The 19,796-nt window shown below is 41.0% G+C and overlaps 1 protein-coding gene across 23 annotated transcripts in view; it reads right to left on the bottom strand.

Moving 5' to 3' along the window:
- Positions 1-18,970, bottom strand: part of HHLA2 (HHLA2 member of B7 family) — a 78,969-nt gene extending 59,999 nt beyond the window's left edge. For 5 of the 23 annotated variants that reach the window (XM_070508731.1, XM_070508725.1, XM_070508734.1 and 2 more), the window contains exons 1-2: positions 18,839-18,920; positions 7,128-7,198 (exon numbers count right to left, since the gene is read on the bottom strand). The gene's annotated coding sequence lies outside the window, so the exon portion shown is untranslated. Of the gene's footprint in view, positions 1-7,127; positions 7,255-18,838 lie in introns of all 23 variants that reach the window. The other 18 variants (XM_070508728.1, XM_070508735.1, XM_070508727.1 and 15 more) reach the window with 6 other exon arrangements.
- Positions 18,971-19,796: the final 826 nt, after the last annotated feature.

Here is a 19,796-nt window from a genome sequence, read left to right as displayed (position 1 = left end):
TGGAGAAATTAAAATAAGATCTGTAGGTTAGTTAACAGCATTTCACCATTGCTAATTTCTTAGTTGTTACAAATGAACCACAGTTATATAAAATGCTGATGTATGGAAAGTTGGGTGACAGTAAATAGGAACTCTACAACATTCTTGCAACTTCCGTGTAACAGTAAAATTAATCCAAAAATACAAAAAAAATTTAATTACAACCAAATGAAAAACTACAACATATACAAACATGTAGACCGTCCTTTAAGGGAAATTTATAGTCATAAATACTTATATTAAAAATGAATAAATGCTGAAAATTTATGAAATAAGTATAAAATCTAAGAAGTTAGAAAAATAAAACAAAGAAAATAGCAGGAAGATATAACAGTGGAAACAAGTGAATATAAATATAGATACAACAGAAAAGATTAAAGTCAAAAATTGGCAAGACTAATAAAATTGACAATAGACAAGTTTCTGGCAAAATTAAATGAGAAAATTATTATTATGAAAAAGATGGCATAACTACAAATAAAAACAGAAATTTAAAAGATAATAACAACTTTCTACAAGTGGATTTGAAAAGTCTTCTAGGAACCTTTCCTTTTCAGAACCACCACACACACACAAAAAATAGAAAGCTTAAAGAATCCTATAATCATTAAAGAAACTAAACAATAGTTTAAAACCTTCCTACACACACACACACTCAGCAGGCCCAGATGGTTTCTAGATGAATTCTACCAAACTTCAAGGACACTCTGGTATTAAAACCAAGCAAAGAGAGCATGAGGACAAAAGAAAATCAACCTATTTCACCCAGAAGCACAGATACAAAACTCTAGATATAATGTTAGTAAGACAACCCTAACAACATTTACAGATAATGCACTATGACTGTGCTAATCATGTCCTCCAAGAAGCAGACACCATCTTGGGACAAGATGTGCAAGAGATTTATTGAGAGAAACTCCTGTGAAGGATAAAGGGAAGGAAACAGAAGTCAGCGGAACTCTCAGACGGTGGTGTGAAAGGAGCAAATGGAGAACAAAGAGCCTTGACTACAGTGCTGTGCTAAGGAAGTTTCGGCAAGACCTTTAGGGAGTCCTCAAGCCAGTCACCCATTAGACGCAGGACCCTCAGGAGTGAGCCTGCATTAGTATCACCACTGTGCTCTATCAGCAGCTCAATAAATACTGGCTGAGCATCAGGTGGGATCGACCATGGCCTGGGTAAGTGTGGCCATAACACAAAGGTAGCAATTAATCCAGAGGGCAGCAACTGAGGCTTTCAATCAACTGTATTCCACGCGGCAGGAGATCTGAGCCCTACATTTTCATGGCTGCCACAGTGACCAAGTTGGATTTTCCCCAGGAATCCTAAGGCTTAACATTAGAAGGATCTATAAATGTGACTTCCCACATGCGTTGGACCCAAATTTGTGTGTCTTCAGATTCTCTTGGCTCAAATGCTTCACAGAACCTTACCATCACTGTTAGACCCTGATTAGTCATTTCCCTAATCAGCACCAGACCCTCCCTTTTAGCCACCTCTGAATAGCTAGATGAGCTAACCAGACACAAAAACATAACTCATGATGTCATGTGATATGAGTGGCGTCTCATACTTCTGGGTTTGAATGAAACACCATGCTGCAGGGCATGGAACCTGGCATTGTGAGACACCATCCAAGGGACTAGATGAAGAAACTCGAATGTATGGAATAGTTTACTTCCTGTAGGTAAACTTCAACTAACAGGAAACAGATCTGGACAGACGAACGCCTCCTCCCCCTCCTTCCTCCCACGCACTGCTTGGAGACACAGTTCTCTATACAGCCTGTTCAGAAAAGTCCCTGATGCTGAGTGAATGCAAGTACCAAGAGAACCACTGGGTCTCTTTTCGGCTCCTCATGAAGCAGTAGTCGGCATGGTAATCCACCCCTCCACAAACCTCCCCATCTTCCCTCAATTCTGTTCTCCTTCTCTCTCACTATTTTGTGTTTGTACCTCCCAAATGAAACACCAGCATTTTAATCCTTGAGTCAGGTTCTGTTTCCTAGAGAATCCAGATTAAGACAACACATTAAACAGATTAAAGTTGAAAATCCAATCATCTGAATACATGAAGAAAAAATTGATAATATATAAAATAATTTTTAAAACTTATTAAATGAGTAAAAGACTTTTTAAAATATGGTAAAGAATATATCTGAAAAATCTATAACAAATATACTCCCTTTAAAATCAGTTATAAGATAAGGATGCAGAATCAGGCAGGGACTGAGCAGCAAATGTGACAATATATTAGGGTAATCAAGAATAGTTTACTAATGTGGTTATTTAAAAAGCTATGGGCAGAGTTAAAGGAAACTGACAAGGATGATGCTGTACTCTCAAGGCTTGTAAGAGGGAAGAGAATGCGTATCACCCTGGTCTGAAGAAGCAATTTACCAAATCTAGAGAGATTAGGGATCTGCAGGACATGAGCTGTTGGTTTTAGTAGAGGGGATACAGCCAACACTCAGTGACCCAGGAGATCTGTGGATATGTTGACAAAATCTTGAAAGTTATTCCTAATACACCTATAGTGGGTTGACTAGTGTGCTTCCAAAATTCACACCTACCTACAACCTCAAAATGTGACCTTATTTGGAAACAGGGTCTTTGCAGATGTAATTAACGTAAGGATTGAGATAAAAATCATACTGTATTAGGCTGTAGTGTAAGTCCAATGGGAGACAGGAAAGGACACACAGACACACAGGAAGGAAGGCCGTGAGGAGGAGGCAGAGATCGGAGTGATGCTGCCACAAGTCAAGGATTGCCAGCAGTCACCAGAAGCTGGAAGAGGAAGGAAGAATACTCCCCTTAGAGCCTTCGAAGGGAGTGTGGCCCTGCTGACACCTTGATTTCAGAATTCTAGCCTTCAAAGCTGTGAGAGAATACGTTTTTGTTGTTTTAAGCTACCATGTTTGTGGTAATTTGTTACGGGAGCCCTAGGAAACTAACATAATACCCAAATTCAGAAAGAAACCATTTATCTCCTTTTTTTCTTGTGTGGGGAGTGGTAGGAAAGAAATGGGAATGTAAACAATCGAGTTGACTCTACAATGGAACTATAGTTTGCACCACTGTACCTTGAACCGGGAGAAATCATCCAAAGGCCCCTGGCATATTCCCCCTTCGGAAACCACACACAAGCATGCACACACACACACACACACCGACTAGCTGGTGTAAACACTGGAATGGAATACGTAGTAGGTTAAAAAAAAAGACTTCAGTCCAGTTATCTAACAAAAACTGCCAAAGCTTAACATCCACCTCTGGCCAATAACTCAGCCTAAGAAAATGAGACTAGGATACAAAATACCCAGCCCTCAAAGAGTTCCTTGATGTGAGACAGTGGTGTTAGTGGTTGTAATAGTGGTCCTAGGTCTGACCCAGCGGGAAAAATCAAGAACCCATCACACATTGTATGTCAGAGCAATTTACCTCTTTAGTCACTAACTGAGCAAAATAAAGAAATGACACATTAAATAAGCAATATATACCGTAATCCAAAAAGGGATGGGGGTGCAGGAATAACATGCAAATGACTAAAAAAATAAAATAAAACCCAGCCTAGAATAAAACAGTTCAGAAAACAGAAAGAAAACCTCCACTTATACTAAGAAGATACCCCTAGAAAATGTGTACAATAAAACAAGTACACCAAAACAAGGTAAATGAAAGAATAGGAGGAAAACGGGATTGCAGATTTCAGAAAGCAAACAAAACATGCATTAAAATTCCTAGAGAGAATAACAGTGTAGAGCTAGCTGAGTACAGAAGAGATGCTGCTGAAGCCGCTGTGACCATATATATTTTTTAAAACCTACAGTTTTCCTCCCGTGTGTCTTCATTACTACTCACACAGAACACTTCACTTCTGACACTTCTGGTCACCAAATGTGTGGGGTTTTTACCCCACCAAGCAATTCTGTGACACCAGCTGAGTGTCCTACAATTTAACTCAAAACTGACACTCCCTACCTGGATAGTCTAACGAGACTGCCCCCCACTTCAGATGCCAATCGCAAGTAGTAGGTAAGTAGATTACCCCCAACTTCTGGCTGACCTGGCCATAAATTGGAGGTTCCCATGACCTCCTCCCCTTGGATTCGATTATTTGCTAGAGTGGCTCACAGAACTCGAGGAAACACTTTACCAGTTTATTATAGGATATGATAAAGGATACAGATGAACAGCCAGAAGAAGAGATACACAGGGTGAGGTCTAGGAGGGTCTTGAGCCCAGGAGCTTCTGTCCTCATGGAGTTGGGGTGGGTCATCCAAGTACATGGATGTGTCCACCCATCTGGAAGCTCTCTGAATCCCATGCTTTGGGGATTTTTATGGAAACTTCATCACAAAATCCTGATCAGTTAACTCCATTTCCAGCCCTTCTCTCCTATCCAGAAAAGGGATGGTGGGGCTAAAATTTCCAAGCTTCTAATCATGGCTTGGTCCTTTTTGTGACCAGCTCCCATCCAGACCCATCCGAGAGCCCAGTTAGAGTCACTTCATTAGATCAAGAGATCCTCGTAGTGCTCTTATCACTTGGGAATTTACAAGGGTTTCAGGAACACCTTGTTGAGTACAGGTCAAAGACCAAATATTAGAACAAGAGATCCTCCTAGTTATCTTATCTCTTAGGAAATTACAAAGGTTTTAGGGGCAAGATGAGGAAGTAAAAGGATAATTATTATTGGCCCTCCAAGTCAAGAGCCCATGAAATCACGCAGTTAATACATAGATAAATAGAAGAAAATTTCTCTGAAATGAAGACAAAATTGAATTGTTGATTAAAAGAACTTCCCATGTTCCAGGAAAAATTGATACAGAATGCTCAGGACCAAGGTATATCCTAATTAAGCTGAATATCAAATAAAAGGGGAAGAGAGATAAAATTTTACCTTTCTGCCTAAACAATCAAGCAAAACAGAGGCATGAGTGGCAAAGAGGAAAAAGAAGGACCTCTGACTTCTCCATAGAAGACAACAGAGAATGCTGACCCTACAATGTTTTATTTCCTATGGGTGTGTGCTCTTTTCATGGAGAGAGCCAGTGTAGGACAGAAGTGGAGCACCAGAAGGAAATATTCTATTAAACGCCCTCAAGGAGTTCCTTTTCTCCTCTTCCTTCCTACTCCCTCTCCCTTTGACTTCAGGACTCCATTGCATAATCTCTTCTGAGCCAGGCCCCCAAGAACAGAACTAAGAAAAGGTACTTCCCTTAATAGCAGCCACTTTCCACCTGAGAACAGCCCTTGTGGCAACGAAATGCTACGGAGTGGCTACAAGGGAGCCGGGGAAAAGGAAAAATCCAGAAAACTAATTCAAAAAAATGTATGACCTGCCTTGAACAGAACTGAAGGTCTTGGATTGTCAGAATCCAGGAATCCTCAGCTGTAAATTGAACAAATCAAGCACGATTAGCAGGGCAGAAAGTTGGGGAAGATGTTAAATGGTCGATAAAATAGTGTCTGTGTCAACATGCTGCCAGTAAAATGATGGGAGGTAGGTGGAAGCCTGGGTAGGAAAATATTTACAGGTTTCTAGTTAATCTAAGTGGTTACTATTTCAGACCTATTATCTAGTGACAAATTAACCCTCCTCATACAGTAAAACAGAAAATGAAACAAGGTAGCCTGTCCTTTAACCCAATTTATATATCATAAAAAGGTCAGATGGTTAAATCTTCATATTAAAATTCATTTCCCAACTAGAAAAAGCAGATCTAACTTGTAAATATACTTTCTTGCATGAATTAGATGGTGAATATAAACAGCAACACAGAAATCAAACCTCAGATCCTTACTAACCTTATTTCCTAAACCCCTAACATTTCTCAACTTTCTTCTAAAATGAGAATACCCACCCAAGACCTCGGCTTAGTTCATAGGAGATGCTCAGCAAATGAGTCATGGAGATTAAACCAACGTGGAAGCACAAGAGAAAAGGTAGCAGGAAGGGTAAGACAGGCGGCAGAGAGAAGTGGGAAGTAAAATACGCTGCTTGGCTCCAAGAAGAGAGAAGTAGAGAAGACGACCTTGAGGCTGCTCAGTTGAGGGAGACGGAGACAGACCTCTTAGAAGGAAAGATGACAAGAATGTGTCATACAGATGAAAACTACAGTGGGCCACCCTCAAAACTTCGAAAGGAAAAGAGGAGCCATGTAGCCTCTCGAATTAGCCTAAGGAAGAAAATAGAGATGGAGGAGACAAGGGCCCTTGAAACAGTTGGGGGTGGGAGAGGGAAACACACTGACTTCAGGTTGTGGTGGGAGAAAACCATGGGGAGAGAATTGTGAGTTGAATAGATGGTACCTTGAGAAAACAGACTGCAAGAAGATAGCTGGAGAAAAAAGCAAATGCCTCAGAAAGCAGCAGATGTGTCTAGAATCTTCAGAAAAGGAAATGAATAACAACGGGGGAAACACAGCTAGGGTATACTTGAATTCCATCGTCTATTTCTGCTGTCACGTCGCTGGAATTCACAGGCGAGACAAAAGCCCTTCAAAGGCGGCTTGTAGAACTATGTCAGAACAGGCAACAGTAAAAGAACAAGGACGTACAAGAATTAGAGATGTAATCCATGAAGCACACTTAGAATGTAAAGTTGTTTTGCATATAAAATAAAAAGCTAAATTCAATGGGGAGAATTGGTTTGGAGGGCCTAGGTCTCTTCGCTCTCAAATTTTAAAGAGACTAACTCCAAGACCAGAAAAATGTAAATTAGAAGAGATATTTGTGGATGTATAATCTCTTCTTTCCCTTCCATTGGAAAAGGAAATTTTCTTTCGTTTAATTGTAATGCTATGAAATATTTCAGCTGTGTTGGAAGCTAAGCCTAAATATTTGATGTCATTAGCCATTTTTGATTACTCTCAATATCAAGATTAAAGCATATTGAGATAAATATGATAGGATTCTTAAAGTAACGTGTTTGAGAATTTAGAATTGTATTGCAAGCAACAGCAAAATCCTGGAACAAACTGGCTTAGACAACAAAAGAAATTTTCTGAGACATATAATTCTGGGAGACTCAGGCCACTTTGATCCAGGACTCATGTTATCAGGTCCCATGTCTCTGCTTACCTCCTATGGGTTTGCTCCAGATACACCCAGGCTTTCCTCATGGTGATAAAATGGCTGCAGAAGTCTCAGACCTGACATCCACACACAGCCAAATCACGTTGAAAAGAACAGGAGTTTCAGTCAGCACCTTTTAATGAGAAGTTTGTTTCCCAGAAGCCCAAGGAAACAATGTTTTGCATATTATTGGCTCACTTGGATTATTTTCTCATCCCACCCATCACACTGGCTTCCCCCACTCTCTAACTGGTTTCTCCTGGGAACACTGTTTCAGTAAATCATTTGCACCTAAATCTTTGGCTAAGCAGCTGTTTGTGGTAGAATCTTCCCTAAGACACACAAAAAAACACACTGAACCCCCTGGCAGGTTATCCTTGAAAGCTCTCACGTGTTCCTTCCCACCCTCACGTCTGCACAAGCCAGCATTTCATACTCTTCTTCTCACACACTTCCTTTCCCAGGTTCTGGGTTCTGACCCAGCCTCCTAATTCTCCTGCTCCTCTCAAATTTCTTCCCTGTGCCCTCTGGAAACCTCATTTCACAATAAACTGCCCTTTACCCGTAGCCTGCTTAGATTTCTGCTGCCTCCCAGCCTCAGCTGAAACCTGATTCATTCCCAAAAGCACCATTTCCCCTTCTTCACCTTTTTCTTAAGAAAGGATGACTCATTTTCCCACCTTCTCTCACACTGGAACCTGCAAACAAAGCTGCCAATCTCCTTGTACAACAACGCTCTTTCCAAATCGTCACTTCTGGATCTTAAAGCTTCCAGATCTCACTGAGAATCGAAATTGCTTCTGCAGTGACAAACGCTCCTACACAGGAGGGTACTTTGGGAGTGTCAACTGTATTTAAGCTGGATGGGGCTTATATGGCTGGGTTAGAGTATTCTTTATACCTTTTATACAGACCAAATGTTTTTCAACAAGTGCCTTGTGGCTTGGGCCATCTGTTGTGGCTTTCTTATGCTCCTTCATTTATTGTCTGCTAAATCCTGATCAGCTGCCACAGATTTTGAAAACTAGCACCAAAATCAGTCTTCTACTCCATCCTCAATGTTAACAACATTCTGGGTCATTATGATGCCCATGTGATAAAAAACCTAAAACTCTTCAAGGAAAAAGTCAAGAACTCAAAAACTAATCATTTCTACACTTACTCTCTCATTTCCATAGACAGATTCCTGCCCTTAGCACTCAGAACTCCCTGAAATCTCAAACTCATCCTACCTTGACACAGCACCCCATCATTCTAACGCTCACCTTGGAAACCTCTCCACTACACTAACTTCTCCCTCCCACGACACTAACAACTTTAAGAGCTCCAAGCCCTGACTCCATCAATGCTCCCATTTTCACTTAGGCTATTGTATACTTCCTGGGTCTTTTTACAAAAACGATTTGACATTTTGAGCTTATTTGAAAAAAAAAAAGGCTAAACGGAGAGGTTTCTTTTCCTTGTTGCCAAGTTCATCTCGATAACCACAGAGCTGCTAGCTTAGCTCTCATGTAATTAAATTTGTAATATAATTTGTCAATTCACAAATCTCTAAGAGCAATGTTTAGCAATTGATGTTACTTCAGAAGAAATTTAGATTCTCACGGTGAAACTAGCCGTGGAAACAGGAACAGGTTTGAATAAGGCTTTGGGTTTTCTCTTCCCCACAAAAGATCAAAATGTGGTAGAAAGCCTACTACTCCCAATTAGCACTTAATACAACCAAAGATGAAATGAGTGGTAACCAACACCTGTAAAGAGTTTATCCTACAATTAACTTTAGTGTTTATTATTTTAAATTCTATGAGGATATTAAAAAGATATCCTTTCAATTAAGAACATTAAGTACACATCCTCTTAAAAAGAGTAGGAGAAGGGAAGCTCCCTACACCCTCTCCTTGCTCCTACCTACTTTCCACCATGTACATCAGGAAGTGGAGATGAATCCAGTTGTCACTGGCATTTAAACAACACTTGAGCCACTGAAGCAAGTGGGCTCCTGTTGACATCATCTGGGCAGTTCTTTCTCCAAGAAATGCTATGATATTTTGGTTTGTTTTTTTTAAGGAGGAAGATTGGCCCTGAGCTAACATCTGTTGGCACTCTTCCTCTTTTTTGTTTTCTCTTTGAAGCCCCCAGTACATAGTTGTATATCCTAGTTGTAGGTTCTTCCAGTTCTTCTATGTGGGACACCGCCTCAGCGTGGCTTGATGACTGGTGCTAGGTCCAGGCACAGGATCTGACCCTGGGAACCCCGGGCTGCAGAAGCAGAGTGTGGGATCTTAACCACACGGCCAAGGGGCTGGCCCCCAATATTTTGGTTTTAATGGGCTCCCCAATCCTGAGGTCACAGAGAGAAGGCTGGTCTCATTTCCATAATCTGCATTCCCAAACCACACAACATGCGCATGGCTTAGAACTAGTTCTGGAAACTCTCCATTACTTGTTAAAGTGGAAGTACCCTTTCTGAGGCTGGAAAACTAGTAAAGGGTCACAGTGACTTTCTAGGGCCCCAAAGGTTTGCACACTGAGTGTGGACCCACTGTTCCTAGGGCACTGAGGAAGGCTGGAGAGAAGTATTGAGTGAGGCAGGGGTTCCTTCCAGTTAATCTTGAAGCAATCCCCAGGCAAATATTCCTGTATTCAAAAGGAAGGAAACAGGAGTTCTCAGAACCACCTGGGTAGGGCAAGAAGCTCTCGACAACTCCTTTGAAGTGATTCTGCAGAAGCCATTGATCTGTCCCCTCCCTTCACAGCACCACAAGCCCTGGTCAAAGGTGCACAGGGAAGACGTTATTCCCCTGGACACTATACAATGTGTCCACACACATCTTCAGAGGCACACCAAACCTGCAGATCTGAAATCTACAGTTCTCAGAGGCATAATTCTTATCTATTCCTTTACTCATCTTTTATATTTTTTCCACCAGTCCCCCATTCTAGTAAAGCAGGTGTTTTACACGCATGTATCACATACCAGATCCTAGCTGTCCTCCACAGATGCTGACTTTAAGTTGGCTAGGAAGTAGCAGCGTGTTTCTGATAGCCATCCATCTAATCTGAAGAGGTTTGGTATAAAAAGTTATATAAGAACGAAGTCAGAGGAACACGTAGTTTTGGATTTAAAAAAATATTGCCAACTCAGTTTGGGGAGGAAGGTGGAGGTTGATCAAAGGGTAAAACAGTAAAAGAAGAAATAAGATTCTAAGGAGGCAGAATTCAAAGAGATGATTATAATAAACCCATCAATTACAGATCATTTTCTCTAGGAAAATCTATGAAAGAGTAAGAGAGATTTTCCCCTTCCCAGAAATCCCTCTCTCCTCTAGTTGGCAGGACTAATGGAGTACAAACCGTAGAAAAGAAATTTTTTTTCAGTTAGAACACCTATAGAGAGAGGCTTAAAAAGATAAGGAGTTAAGAGAACCTTCTCTATGAAGACATGTCTTTGAAAAGATGTTAAAAGCCTGGATAATTAGTTATGAGCTATAATAGTCTCCATTTAAGTTCCTATTTGATCTCCATTTAAAGTGAGGAAGCAGTCTCAGAGAGTAAGTAAATTGCTCCAATCACAAAGTCACTTAAGCAGTGGACCTAGTCCCATCCCAAAGCCCGTCCTGCTCCTACTCTGCTCTGTGCGCATCTCTGAGAGGATGAGAAGCCAGTTATCTTTCAGGCATGTCTGGGTGTGACCATTTCAGCCACACATCTTAGGCAAGATGTGGTTTCCAGATGCTCTTGCCTTCCAAGTGGGCACTCAAACCCAGATTTACGAAGTGAATAAAGTCAGCAGCAAAAAAACTGATCTTACAAAGCTCTCTCAGTTTTTGCTGGCCACAAAGATGGCTTATGCAACAAGAAAGACCCCTCACCCACACACCCAAGAAGCTCTCCTGTGGTTCACTTTGTAATTAATAGAAGTCACTCAACAAGTGTTGGCGATGTGGCAGGAAATTTGCTAAGTATATTATAAACATTCCTTTACTCGATTCTTGCATTAACTCTAGAAAATACATACTGACATGTCCATTTCATAGATGAGCAAATTCAGGGCCACGGAATTGAATAATTTATTCAAAATTCACAGCAAGCGGCAAGGCCTAAGTATGAAGCACCTGCTATTAACTTCATACCATGTGTCATGGAGGACAGAGAATATGGCTCAGGCTCATGCTTCAACCAGTTTATTCTCCTCCTCAGATATCCGACAGATTCATGTTGCCCATGTTGGGCTCCAGGGCAGGCCCCCCCAAAATATCCCACAGTAGCATATTTGTTTTGAATTAAAGTTACTTGAGAAGCACAAAGGGCATTCTGACTCTCCTGTCTCTGTTCCCCCTGAAAGCAGGAAATAAATCTCCCATGTGAAAGAGATTTTCACATCACAGAGATTCTGCATCCTAATCACCAGAGCTGGGGAATTCAAGGCCAAGAAGCCTGCATAAACAAACCTTGCTAATGTACTACCTCAAGCCTAAACTCTGCTTACATTTCTCACTGTTTATATACCTCAAATCTCTTTCTTTGTCCTGTCATTCCTCATAAATTTGTTGTATCTTTGTGTAAAAGATGCATATACTGCCTGCTTTGTTCACTCGGTAAGCATCATTTCTCTATGATCTCCAATATGTACATATTGAACTGGGGTCTTCTCCCATTCATCTGCTCTCGTGTCAATTTTATCATTAGTTCAGCCATAAGAAAACAAGAAGGGAAGACAGGCGGTTCCCCCCTGCCCCAACACCCACAAACTCCTCAAAATAAAACCAAGATACCAAAATATGGTCCCAGGCTATCTTTCTAGAATGTCTACCCTTCATCCCTATCTTCACACACAAAAGGATTCTGGTCATAGTCACTTGCCTGTCTCCTGACTGTGGCCTGTGCTTAGCCCATACTGCTTCCTCCACCTGGGATGTCCCTCACGTCGACATCCACCTGTCAAAGCCCTTTCCATCTTCCAAAGTCGCACATATGTCTTCTAAAGAGCTTCTTGAGATCCTCCTCCAAACTACTTTCCTTTACACTCCCATAGCAACATCATCACTTCTACTGTGGCATTTATCATGCTTGGCCTCTTGTAAATTCTTAGATTAAGCCTGTGGCTGACTGAGACCCTTCTCTCTTTACATGCACACTTATATGCACACACACATGCTCCACCTGGTAGGTGTGATAGGCAACCTCTAAGATGGCCCCAGTGATCTGCCTCCTAGAATTCACACCCTTATGTAACTTCCTCCCCCTTGAAACTAAGCTAGATCTAGTGACTCACTTCGAACAAGTAGAATGCAGCTGAAGCAATGAAATATCACTTCTAGGATTAGGTTACAAAAAGACTGATTTCCATCTTGGACCTCACTTGCTCTCTTGTACTGGGGAGCCAGCTGCCATGCTGTGAGCTGCCCTATGGAGAGGTCCATGTGGCACGGAACTGAGGGAGGCCTCTTGCTCACAACCAGCAAGGAACGAAGGCCTTCATGTCCAACAGCCCACAAAGAACTGAATCCTTCCAACAACCATGTGTGTGAGCTTAGAAGTCAATCCGCTCCTGTCAAGCTTTCAGATGAGACTGCAGCCCTGGAGGATGCACTGACTGCAGCCTCTTGAGAGGCCTCGAGGCAAGGGCACTCAGTCAAGTTCTATACATATTCCTAATTTACAGACACCATAAGCTAACTGCTTGCTGTTTTAAGGTACTGCATTTTGGGTCAATTTGCACATAACAATAGACAAATAATACAGTAAGTGTACAATGTATCTGAATTATGTTTTAGGATACACAGATGTAATTAAAAGGATATCCGTCTCCAAAGAAGTACAAAAACTTTACTCATGTCAAAGCTACAAAGAAAAAAACACATTGGTTCACAATTCAAAAGAGTTGAGCTGTCTCTTTGCCAGGAATTTATACCCAGAGAGAGTTCCAGAAAAGACTCATTTCTGAATGTCCACTATCAAAAGGGAGCTATACACTCCAGGTACCTAATACTATGCCTGAAAAATGGTGTCTAGGATGTGGATGCAAAAAGCAAAAGCCCCCACTCATCAAAAGCTCTTCAAGCCAGATATTAGGATACTTGTTTGACAAAGTGTAAAACTGATGTTCAAACTACTACCACACACAGTACACATGCCACCTGTCTTTAAATTAAGCACAGTATAAGGCCACTCTCCTGAGAAGAGCAAGAACAAAATGGCCTGTTTATGGAGAGACTTATGAAAAGGTAATCAGGTGGGCCCGGCCCCGTGGCCAAGTGGTTAAGTTTGCGCACTCCACTTCAGCGGCCCAGGGTTACATGGATTCGGATCCTGGGTGTTGACATGGCACCGCTCATCAGGTCATGCTGAGGCAGCATCCCACATAGCACAGCCAGAGACACTCACAAGTAGAATATACGACTATGTACTGGGTGGCTTTGGGGGTGGGGGGGGGGGAGGAGGAGGAGGTGGGGGGGGAGGAGGAGGAGGTGGGGGGGGAGGAGGAGGAGGTGGGGGGGAGGAGGAGAAAATGATTGGCAAAAGATGTTAGCTCAGGTGCCAATCTTAAAAAATGGTAATCACGTTATTTGACAAAAAAAACCCTGACCACAGACAGACACTGCCATAGACTTTAGAAAAGACTAACTTCTTAACATTTCCAAGGAGTTAGCCATGATTCCACGGTGAAACTCTCTAAAATGGAAAATGGCACAATGGATGGAGTCTCTCAAAATCAATATAAATAACAGTATCACAAATAATCCTCCCTCCCCTAAAAAGATGTAGAAAAGCCAAAAACACCCTTGTGATTGAAAAAGTTTCTCTAAACTCAGGTTTTGGAAAGAGAATAACCAAAGTTAGAAAGGTGTTATTGAGGATGAATTCAAAACTACGATAGTCACAGGCTAGAATTAAAATATCAGAAAAGACAAATTCTAGTTTGAGGTAAGGCTGATGAGAAGGGTTAAGAATGAGAGAGGGCTCTGTCAAACCACTTGTGGAGCTTGTGCTGGAGAAGGATGAGCTCCACTGCTGAGCGTGCGATTAACAGTTAATAGACAGAATTCTTATTTTCTTTGCATCTTCCTACTAAAAGATGGTTCTTTAGGCTAAAAGTGACAGAACAAAGAATGTCTAAGGATGAACTGAAGGTCCGAGTAGAGTGAGGATCTCCAATTCCTGGGCCCAGATTAAACAACACGAGATGTAGAAAGAACCTGCTTTGCAGTTTAATTACGTAGTCCTTATCAAATTCCTCACGGTTGTTCCATAGGCTATCTTTAAACACAAGTACACTGTTAATGATAAACTGAGCTGCTAGTTTTCTTGAGTCACACAGACAACCCTGGAAGAATGAGTTAGTCATGGAGTGGATTGACACCCAGTCACTTTACACTCACATGATCTTACTGGTTGTTTAATGCTGGGTATTAAACTGGCTAGTGCTCCTGCCTTGAGGGTCGAATATACTCTCACTCATGGATAAATATTAATTCTATATTGTGCCGATGAAGCTAATCCTGCCATTTAACTCTCCAGAAGTAATTATGGCAACTGAGAGTGTCTAGTATAGACCACAGCTGTCTCTAGCTGGTAACGTCTGGGCGGAAGCCATAGAAGCGTATCGTAGTTCATCTTACTGAGAAAGACCAATATGGAATAAGACCGTTGGAGTATATATCGTGGCTCTTACACTTATGTTTGTGGCATTGGACAGAAATGGGAATAAAACCTCTTGGATAGTTTGGAGGATTAAACAAATTAATGTGTCTAAAAGTGCGTAGAACAATTTCTGGCACATAATACACACACAATAAGTTTTAACTTTTATAAAAGCCTTGGAACTCAGAAATGAGGCTCCTTACCAATAATTAATAGATGGAGTTTTAGAAGTTCCCGAAGGCTTTTTGCCTTATAATCAAAATGGATAAAAGTCTTAGGAATAAAAATATTCATATTTCATATTTTTATTGTCTACAGATTCCACAGGTAAATAACGTATCTCAGAGGACAAAAGTTAATAACCAATAGCATCTTAGCCCATAGAGCTCTATTCCAGTATACCCACCAGATGATCTTTCCAGTAATGTACTAGGTCTGGAAATAGGGTGCTTGCTATATTGTGTCTTAGCGTTTTATGAATTTGAAATTGACTCTAGGATTATGCATGCTCTATATTTACTAAGATACTGCTTTCAAAAAGGGTTTTGTAATATATACTGCCACTAGCCACGTTTGGAAGTACATGTCATACCTCAAGATTACCAGCAGGAGATATTTTAAATTTTTTGCTACTTAAAAGGGGCATCTTTGTCTTGTATTAATTTGCATTTATAATTCCTTAAACAAATGAGACAGCTTTGCTAAATATTTTAGCTTGTTGCCTGCGTTACTTAGAAACGTAGCTTGAGGGGATTTTTGCAATTTTATCAAAAGTTATGATAAAAATTGTTTACATAATTGCAGGTAAATGATCCTTAAATGCTTTAGGTTTTAGAAAATATATATAGCAGAGCTTTTAAAAAGGTATAATACATTCTTTAGAGATCAGATGATTAGATGAAATGGTTCAAAGGAGACATCAATTAAGGAAGTCTATTTAAATATGGAAAATGTTCTTAAAAATACTTTAAATGCAGACTGAGGCGGGGATTGGCTGGGCTGGGACAGCATGGAGGGGAGGACCCAGTTTAACCACAATAGATTTAAAAGAAAAAAAATATGCCTAAGGGACGCCCAAGACAAGGAGTAAAAATTTAAAGATACAACTGGGAATAGAATGTTCAATGAAGTACTGAACTTTGTACAAGACGGTGGTATTTTCCAAGAGAAGAAATACTCACTTCCCTAATTTGCAATGATGTTAAATCTTAACATCCTACACGTAGAAATATTACCAAAGTCAGTCCTGGCAACATTGATTTTGTATAATTGACAGGACATTCTTGTGATTACAGCTAAGGCACACAGAGGATGGGCAGAAGAAGAAGGCAAGGTTTTTCTCTTCAGAGGTGTTCTCTGCAATGCCTCTAATCGAATTAAAAGGATCCCAGTTGTCAAAGATGGTGTGCAGGAAAGAACCGGGGTGGCCATGGAGAGGACATGCCATCTGAAGCTGAAAGTGTGAAGGTAATAAAGCTGTAGGAGCATATTTGCATATCTCCAGCTTGTATCTTAATATCTCCTTGGTCGGGGATTGGTAGTTTGAACTCTAAACGGCTGATAAGGAGTGATGTACAATTAAATACTACAGGATTCCAAGATTAAGAGCAAGGGAAAAGCAGCTCCCATTACTCAGAATTTAAAGGTAAGCCTCTGAAGAGACATTTAACAGCTTCTACAGAGAAAAATTCTGAAACCGAAGCCCTGATAAGAGGCTGTGCCTGCCAGCTGCATCTTCTGCCTCCGCAGAGTCGGATGCAATGGAGGGCATCAGCAGAGAGCACTGAGAGAAACAGCATCCAGAGAAGAGGACGCCTCCAAGGAGAAGGTCTATCTCAAAAGAAAGAAAAACACATATTTTCAAAGACCATGGGGTAAAAGAGGCCCTAAATGTGTATTGGGAACTTTAGTTTGGGCTAAATCAGAGGGATTTTTAACACATAAATACCACAACTGAATGCAATGAAAGGTGTGCATATGTTAGAAAGATACTATTATATTGGAAAGGAGAGCAAAGTTAAAGAAAACCAGAATAGCAGGACGTCTAGGATGACATCTGTTTCTAGCTCTGATTAAGTGGAATGAACCTGGGCCCTAGCTTCCTTCTCTAGCGGAGTGAGGTCAGAGCCCGAGAGAGTGTACACCCAACAGCCAGTCTCACCTGGGAGAAGCTGAGGTATTTGCCGAGTAGGCAATTTGGTCTTCCTGAGCTTCAAAGAAGTCAGGAAGTAACTGGGCCCTTTGGGGGCCCCTGGGCGGCTGCTGGGGAGTCTCTTAGAGAAGAGACATTCATTCCCACCTGGTGGGGGAAATGTTTGCAAGTCTGGAGTTGGGCCAGTCATAGAGACTCATTCAATGCCTCAAAGAGGAGGGTGCTGTTATGCAACAGTTTAGAACAAAGTTTCCACTTCTAGACAAGTCTCTGGGAGTTTCCAATTGATTGACAGCCATAGGAGAAAACCACCTTTTTAACAATGCCTCGCTACGCAACGTAGACCTGGTTACTGACCATAGCAAGGAGGAACTGGCCAGGATCCCCAATTATTGATCAAAATGTTCGTACAGCTGTGGTCTCCTTTAAGCATCTGCAGGAAAACTTAAGCCAGGAATTGATCCCTTCTCCAGCACAGGCACGCTATTGGGCCGCACACTGAAACTGGCCAGAGCTTCCATCCACAGACTAATTTACTTTAAGAACCACCAAAAAAATTAAAAATACATTAAATAAATAAAAGGGGCCGGCCCTGTGGCTGAGTGGTTAAATTCATGTGCTCCACCTCAGTGGCCCAGGATTTCACCACTTTGGATCCTGGGCATGGACATGGCACCACTCATCAGGCCATGCTGAGGTGGCGTCCCACATAGCACAACCAGAAGGACCTACTACTAAAATATACAACTACGTACTGGGGGGCTTTGGGGAAAAGAAGAAGAACAAAAAAGAACCTCCAAACTTTTAGGATACTCAGTATTATAATAAAATATAATATATTGTGATGTGATTAGGAAACTATTTGTCTTTTATATTTATATTCTGAAACAATAACGATCATTACTTATTGAACACTTTCTAGATACCAGGCACCTCACTAAGCACTTCAATACATTTCATTGAATCTTCACAACAAACCTAGGAGGTCCTGTCTATCCCCATTTTACAAATTAGCAAGCTGAGACTCAGAGAAAAATATTCAACTGCCCAGTGGTGGAACTGGTTTTCACACCAAGGATTATTTGACCCTGGAGACTATGATTTTGACAACTACACCTTATTACACCTTTTAATTAAAATATGTTCATAAATGTGGGAGATGAGACCAGTTTACTGTTCTGGACAGAAATGATTTCCTCCAAGTTTCTGGGACATGAGGAAACTCAAGTTTGTTTTGTCAAGTACCAGTAATAGAAAACCTAAATTATTTTTTTCTATTGTCCAAAGTCCCAAATAATAGGAACTTAACAAGAATTAAATCTTACCTTGGTGAAGATTAAAATGAAATTAATTTAATGACTCTCCCTTGAGACAGGGTAAATAGCTAGCAGACTTCAGTTTCTTATTTTAGAATTCAAAGATCACTTGATTCTGTTAGAAAACCACTATCACAGTCCTTTTTTTCCCATAGTTGGGGGGGGTGGGGTGTGGAAGATGTATCTTTGGGGTGGCTAACAAGCCTCTATAGTGTCATTAGATGAACAATTATAAGTAAGTAATTACAAGTAGTTATAAGAATACACCCTCAGACATAAATTTCCCAAAATACTTTTCAAAACAGGCATTCCTCATCCATCCTTCAGTACCTTATCAGAACATTAGGACTTTCACCTTTTGTATTTTATCATGTTTGGTAAGTTCTTTTATTTGAAATACTTCAGCAGGATCCTTCAAGACAACCTTTTATTAAGCTTTTGTTTTGCACATACGCACTATAGGTATTTGCACTAAATCAATTTAAATAACCTGTTGCAATTTTTCTCCTGACAAAAATAAAGTATTAATTAAAACCACACACTTTTGATTCATTTGCGCTCAATTTTAAGTTCTAGGTATAAACAACATAGAAAGAAATTCTTACCTTGCTTAGAAATTGAGACCGTTCAGCTGAATGCTAAGTAGTCCTTAAGAATAAAGGTTGAAGTCAGGTGTGAGGGAGGGGGATGAAGAACTCGGTATGAGTCAGAGAGTGAAGTCTAACACGTTTGATTAGTTAACCTATGACAGATCAAGGAAGCCAATGATGTTACACAGGACTCCTTCTTTCAATGTAAACCCCGCCCAGATTAGGGTTATACAGATTTTGAGTCCAGAAATTGGAACGCCTGGTTACAGATAATACAATGGAGCAGATAAGCATTGACCTGTGGAAGAGGTGCACTTTGGTTTCCATGCTCTGCGTGCCAGCTTTCATCATCAGCGTGATTCAGGCAATTTCCTGGAGTGGGACTGCTCTCTGACTTCCGTGTCCAGAGCAAACCTGTCTGCTTTGCTGCAGAGCGGTAAAGAAAATTGTGCTGCTGGTTGCAGTGGGTGCTCACAGTTCTATGAAAGAGTCGTAACCCTACACAAAGTCAAGGTTTGTCCTCACCTACAGTTCTCACTGAAGTTCTGGTTGCTTGAATACCCAAGTTTAGCAAACACAGCTTCAGAGAAAAGACTTCTTTGTAAAGACTTCCCTGAACTCCACGGGGGAGAGCTTAGCAGTGCCTTTATGAGATCATATCATATATTGTCATTATAATTATTGGGTTCCCTCTCTCTTTCTCTCTGTGTCACACACATGCACACATGTACGGTAGCTATGAGGGACCATCCTGATTTACCCCTGATGCCCCAAGGATTAGCATCATGCCTACTTCATACTTGCGCTTAGTAAGTGGTCAATGTTTGTTTGCTGAATGCACGGAAACAAAAGTTACAAAGTAAACAAAAGGACCCTTCATGAGGACAATGGACTCCTCAATAGGGCTCTTCTGCCTGGGTCAAGGGATACCATCCCAGCCCTAGCAGGGCACACAAAGCCCTTGATCGCGTGG

The sequence above is a fragment of the Equus asinus genome, chromosome 5, assembly GCF_041296235.1.
Source record: "Equus asinus isolate D_3611 breed Donkey chromosome 5, EquAss-T2T_v2, whole genome shotgun sequence".
NCBI classification, from domain to species: Eukaryota; Metazoa; Chordata; class Mammalia; order Perissodactyla; family Equidae; genus Equus; species Equus asinus.
This window is presented reverse-complemented; position numbering and strand designations above follow the sequence as displayed.